Source organism: Otolemur garnettii, unplaced genomic scaffold (assembly GCF_000181295.1).
Source record: "Otolemur garnettii isolate 467f Iridium unplaced genomic scaffold, OtoGar3 scaffold00069, whole genome shotgun sequence".
Lineage (NCBI taxonomy): Eukaryota > Metazoa > Chordata > Mammalia > Primates > Galagidae > Otolemur > Otolemur garnettii.
The window spans coordinates 365,218-371,573 of record NW_003852464.1 but is presented as its reverse complement, the minus strand read 5'-3'; the positions used below and the strand labels follow the sequence as shown (position 1 = coordinate 371,573).

General features: G+C 45.4%; 1 protein-coding gene across 8 annotated transcripts in view; it reads left to right on the top strand.

Annotated features, from left to right (window-relative positions):
- The window catches only part of LDB2 (LIM domain binding 2), a 334,861-nt gene that overhangs the window by 318,198 nt on the left and 10,307 nt on the right, over positions 1-6,356 (top strand). The window lies entirely within an intron of this gene.

Sequence of the window (6,356 nt, the reverse complement as noted above, 5' to 3'; positions counted from 1 at the left end):
GTTGGGGTAATGACACAGTGTGTGTAAGGCGAATATTCCAGGGACGAACACAGACTAGGCATTCCATAGCTTAGTAGTAAGTTATGACTCAACAAATATTTAAATCTACCTAATACTGTGTTAAATACAAAGAAAAGCAACATGGCCATAGACACGATGAGCAAGTCCACAGGAAAGGAAGATTCCCAACACAGATATAAATGCTGGGATGTAGAAAGATTAGTGCAAAAGAAGCAGGAGAATCCCCTGCAGGCCTGGATGGTCAGTGAGAAAGGTGAGATGGGAGCTGGACTTTCGAAGAGCCTTCATAGTTCAGATTGGTGGGACTCGGGTGTGGTCTGTAGTCAAAAGACTGCAAACTGACACTGACTCTCAGTAGACAAGGAGCTCTCTTCAGAATATAAGTCAACATCACAGGGTATGCTGTGGAGTTCGTCTAACTTTTTTTTAACTTTCTCAAAGAAGCAGTGAATTGAATCGTGCTGTGCCTCAAGCTCGTCATCCTGTCATGGAGACATAACAAAGAGTATTGGGGGGTTTGTGGGCTACATGGACTAGGGCCAGCGACTCAACTTAGAGCCCTGTAAACAAAGTAGTTAATCCTCAGTTGCAGTTGGCCAACTCCTAGTTAGGACAACTGGGAAAGAGGACAGAGGCCTTGTAGGCAAGAGAGACAACATGAGCAAAGTTCTGAGCAGTATGTTGACCTGGAGATCCTGAACAGACCTGTGTGTAAACGTGAGCAAAGTTCTGAGCAGTGTGTTGACCTGGAGATCCTGAACAGACCTGTGTGTAATAAACACCAAGAGGAGGAGGCTTGAGGTCAGAGGATGTCATTCAAGGATAGAATTACACCATTGGTGGTAGACAGAGCCTTGGTTGAGAGATTACCAAATGCTTTCTTGAAGCTCAAGTCCAACTCTGACAAGCATCACTCATTCCTGATTTTTGAAGGATGCCATGGGCCAGAAGAATGAGTATGAATGTTTGAACGGAAGAGAATCAGATCTTCCCAGAATTGTCAGGTGAAAAGCAAAATGAAAGCAAACCTCTATGTTATCTCCATTTGTCAGGCCCTCCGTTACTATGAAGAGACAGGGTCCTGGGACCAAACTAGAATATTCAGTCAGGACACACACACGCAGTTGTGCAAAGCATTCCACACAGAGCAGCAATTGGCTGTTTTATCAAATGGACAGATTTATCCCTTCCAAGCCCACAGGGCCATGCTGATTTGTCTCCTGTTAAGAAATGACTCCTTGCTATACATCTGGCTGAGCTGTTTTCCATCCATCCACTCACTTAACAAGTCCCTCTTATGATTACAAAATTTCATATCAAAAGGTTTGTGTTGGGGGCAGAGTTGTAGAAAAGAGTTCAAAAGCATAGAGGAGCAAGCTCAGCCCACGGCTCTCACTAACTCTGCAAAGCAGTGTCCTCAGCGCTCTGCCAGAGGGAACTGCGGCTTTCTTTGAGATCCTACCTGGACTTGGAAGGGGCCACAGGTGTGAGAGAGAGTGGTTGGGCCTGGCTGGGCTCTGCCCCTTGCAGGGTGTCCTGGGATTCCTTGGGGTACCCTTTTTGCCAACACCACCAGAGCAAGAGACCAAACTAAGCCACAATGCTGCAGGCAGGCTGCTGCGGGGTTACAGATCTACAGGCATGGGGGCTGTGGCCTTTCTTTTCAGCAAAGATAGGGACTGGCCCAGTGGGCACTTAGTGGTAGGTTCAACTTGGCAGATAAAATTTTTCTTCAACACAGAGGACTCTGTGCTATTATGCTCTAATTCCATTAACGTGCATTTGAGTGGGTATGTGGGGGCGGGGGGTGGGGGTGGTATATATCCTGCAGCCTGGTTCAAGATGAAACAACCAAAACACTGATGATAAACAGAGGCCATTACCTCTAGTCAATGAATGGGGCTATAGGAGATTCATCAACCTCCAGAAATATACCAAATTCCAAAGGCAGGCTGCTGAGCCTTCACCAGATTCTCCAGAGGGTCTGAGACCTCAGGGGGAGCAGGAATGGGGGCTCCAAAAAGGAGTGCCTGGGGACTGCTGTAACCCACTCCCCAGCCTGCTTCCTGATTTCATTTCCCGACGCCTCAGGCTTCTGCCATTGCCAAGAAGGTCTGGCCCACTGCCGGGAAGGCAGGCTTTTACCCGAGCTAGCTCTGCCACCTACAGCCCCGCAACGCCACTGCCTCTGCCGCAGAGAGGACGCCTCATTTGCATACATGAATAAGGGGAGGGCTGCCTTCCAGCCTGGAAACTCTCCACTGGAAGAGACAGGGCTGTAGGGCTTCTCAATTAGCATTCAGAGATGCAGGCTCCTTTGGGGTGGGTTACAGTGATGGGAAGATATTTTTACATTAAAGGGAAAGGGACAAATGTTGAGGATTAGCACCGGGAAAAAAAGTGTTGCCCAAAACCCAGAGAGGAAAGGCACTGTAAGAAAGAGAGATAATGAACTCGTGGGCTCTCACCGTAAACATAACTCTCCCATTTCATAGCATGCTCAAAGCTGATCATCCTCCCCAGCTTCACACAGGGCATTTTTTGCCATTCAACCTGTCATATAATGAAAAATATTTGCTTCATGAAGATTTCCTGAGACATCAGAACTTTAAACTCAGGTTAAGCCTTTTTAATATGCTTAAAGCGTTTTTAAGAGAACAGAATATTCGTTCAGGGCAAAGATTGTTTTATTCTTCTGCCCCCAGCACCTAAGCAGAGTGCCTGACTGTTTGGAGGAAGCTTAATAAGTGCTTATTGGTTTAAAGTAATAGAAATGTGGCTGGGTGCTATGGATCACACCTGGAATCCTGGCACTCTGGAAGGCTGAGGCAGGAGGATCACTTGAGGTCAGGATTTTGAAACCAGCCTAAGCAAAGTTGAAGATCCTATCTCTACTAATAATAGAAATATACACTGGACATGGTGGTGGGTGCCTGTAGTCCAAGCTACTCTTGGGTCTCTGTAGTCCCAGCTACTCATAAGTCTGAGGCAGGAGGACGGCTTGAACCCAGAAGTTTGAAGTTGCTGTGAGCTACACTGAGGCCATGGCACTCTAGCCCAGGGGACATAGCCAGACTTGTCTCAATAAAAGTAAATAAAGAAAATTAAAATAATAGAAATGTTTGTTTTGTTTGCTAGGATACAATCCTATCTACAGATCAGTTGAACTTGTGCATCACATACATTGTCTCAAATTCTCACAACCACATACAAGATGGGTATGGTTCTGCAGGTGAAACTGAGACCCAGTATTACTCAGTAGCTCACCCAAGGATACACTCCTGGTGACAGAGTCAAAACCCAGACCCAGGCCCCTTAGCTTGTGAACTCATGCTCACACCACTCCACACATGCATATATATAATCTCAGTTACAATGAGTAGGAAATGAACCAAATGGGAATAGTTTGAAGACCTATAAAGATTTTTTTATTATTAAAAAATATTTCCCAGTCCTTAGAATTTCCCTGAAAGCTTGTCTTGCTATCCTTGCTTAATAACTGATGGAAACATCTTCTGGTGCTGTCTGAATCTAGCAGTGGTTCTTCTTTGAGAGATAATCACTTTTCCATCCACCTGTCGGGATGATTGTGGAATCTTTCACTCCATTTGGTCTTGTGCATGTCCATGGCTTAGGGAGCAGGGAGGTAGTCTGTAAGCTACACAAGCTTTGATTTCCAGCAAGAAACTCTTAACAGGGGAATATGCACCTGTAGTCTTGATCATGTTGAAATATGGAGTTACTGGTACAACAGTCTTGCCTCTTTCACAGGTTTTTCCTTATTGGCATTTTACATTTCAAAAATGACTCCAAAGTAAGCAAGAAGGTACATGAGATTGAAGATCCATCTAATTCTCATTCTTCTGCAGAAATGTCAAGCCTTCTTTCTTTTCTGTTACACACTGGAAGATTAACAGTTGTCTTAGACCAGAGAGAAAATACACAAACACTCATGACAGCTGATGAGCAGAAAATAGTTCCAAAGTTTTGTGCATATGTTTTATGAAATCTGACACCACAGACAAGCAGAAAAGTCCTCACCACATCATCAGGTGGCCCATGGGCTGCAGGTTGCACACCCCTGCTTCACGTCCTGATTTACGAGGCTTGGTTGGCTTTTCCTCCTCTGTGTTGCTCCTATTAGTGGTATTGCTCAAGCTTTGAAATCTTGTTATCTTCCAGAGAAACTTCAAATGAAAGGAAATTACAGTTGGCCTTTAAGTGGCCTTTAAGTGGCTAGTGGTTTTAGCAAATTTAGATCAATGCTAGGTAAAAAAGAACTGAAGAACCGTTCTAGGTGAAGATAATCTGGGTTATCATGCTTAGAATGGAGAGGGAAGGAGGAGAGCATGAGGGGGTAAGAAGAGGATGAAGTTAGAGCTGGAAACCACGGGGATCTGGGAAGGTCCTGCCGCCTCTATTATCTGTTCCAAAGCCCAGAGTGTGTAAGCCAGTGGACCTCAAATTCTAGTAGTGTTTGACAGAATTCCATGGTGGTATAGACACGGACAAGTGTGACATCTTTCCTCACCTATGACAAGGAAAACCTCCTATCACAAAGGACAGGTTAACAAGAGAAAAGTATAACGTATGTATTTAATCTTTAGTCACTTTCATTAAAGTCCTTACTTGACATGGGAGCATCCTGAATGAGGACCCAAAGACACAAGAAAAACTCCCCCATTTTTCTGTTTAGGTTCCATGAGGAGTGGACAGCTGTGCAGAACTGGGATTGGACAGAAGGGCCTCATCTAATGCAAATAGCCTGACTAGGGAGACACTGTCTGTCCCAGTGCTTCTCAGCCTCTCTGAGCAGCAACCCTTTCTCCTAGGGATGGGGCTGAACCCTTTCTGGAATGAGGGTCTTATGGGCTAACATTAAATAAAGTAGATCAGAAATTTCTTTATAGTCCTCCCTGACAAGGAAAGGCAGCAGCAGGTTAGAGTGACGTGTTTAGGTTTTGTGGCTGGCTTTGGGGCAGAAGGGGACTGGTTTCTAGGGACCATGGTGGGGAAGACAGATTCTACTTAACTGGCCTTGGGGGACGGGGATGGGGAAGAGACAGGAGGGCAAGAGAAAGGCAGAGACACACTATCTCATGAGGAGACCTTCACTCTGGGGCATCATTTTCTGAGCCCTCCCAGGGGTTTGAATTTTAAAAACACAGGTTCAGGGCCCCACCTCCAGACCCAGTGAAACGAGAAGGGTCAAGCCTGGAAATCTGCGTTTTTCCTCATCAGCCCACTTGGTTCTGAGGGAGTATTCTTTAGATCAGACTCAGGGAATCATCTGCAGAGAAAACTCTTCCAGCTTTCCCGAGAAACACTCCTTTAAATGCATATGTTCACTTGAGCCAAACCTGGGAACACAGAGATAAAAGACATAGTTTCAGCATTCAGAGAACCCGTGACCTGGTGGCAGACGCAGGCTGGGAAGCATGTGAAGTATGCAGGGGTCAGGCCAGGGAGCAGAAGGGGCTGCAAAACAGAAACGAGGCACCCAAGGCAGCCAGCACAGTGAGAGGCACACATCTGGGAAGAAGGCTTTCAGGAGGAGTGGGCATTAGCCAGGAAGAGGGAACGGGAGAATTCCAGCTGAGTGAGCAAAAGGGACAGCATAAAAGGAGGGACAGCGTAAGGGGAGAGTCATCAGGAAGGTAGGCTGGTGACGCGAAGACCACACATCTGTCTTTCATAACAAAATGAGGTTTTGCCACACAGGAAGGTGAATCACCAGTATTTGTATCACTGCGATTGCTACAGCAATTAATGGGCCATTCCAAACTGTGGGCTCTGTCCTCTTCCATACAATAGTCTCAGTGCAGTGGTGTTCTGATAAGCTTCCAACTGAGAAGGATTTCAGGAACATCTAAGGCAATCTGAATGTTCTACGTTCTGCTTCGCTCATTTACTCTTTGTCATCAGATGTCTTAGATCGAAATAAGACTAAAAAAATCTAACCAATGAGGGAACAGGTGACTGTGTAAGGAACCACAATAAAATCTCCCACATTGAGTGAAGGCTCACAGGTGTTATTTACAGTGACGTCACGTGTGAAATTCAAGAGTGCACAAATAAAAATAAAATAGCCTTCATCATCTGCCTCTCTAAGAATTATGATCAAAACGCGTCTGTAGCTACCACTCCGCTCTCCAAAGTTTAGAAGTTCAAAGATGAATCTCACCGTCAGATAACCTGCATACACCAGCATTATAACTCACAGTGTGGGGTTGTACAAACAAGAGCAACAGCCAGACATCAGAGCAGAAATCAAAGCATGCTGAAAGAAGAGAGGGCTTTTTTTCCCTTTAACCAGAGAGAGTCATTTGAATTTG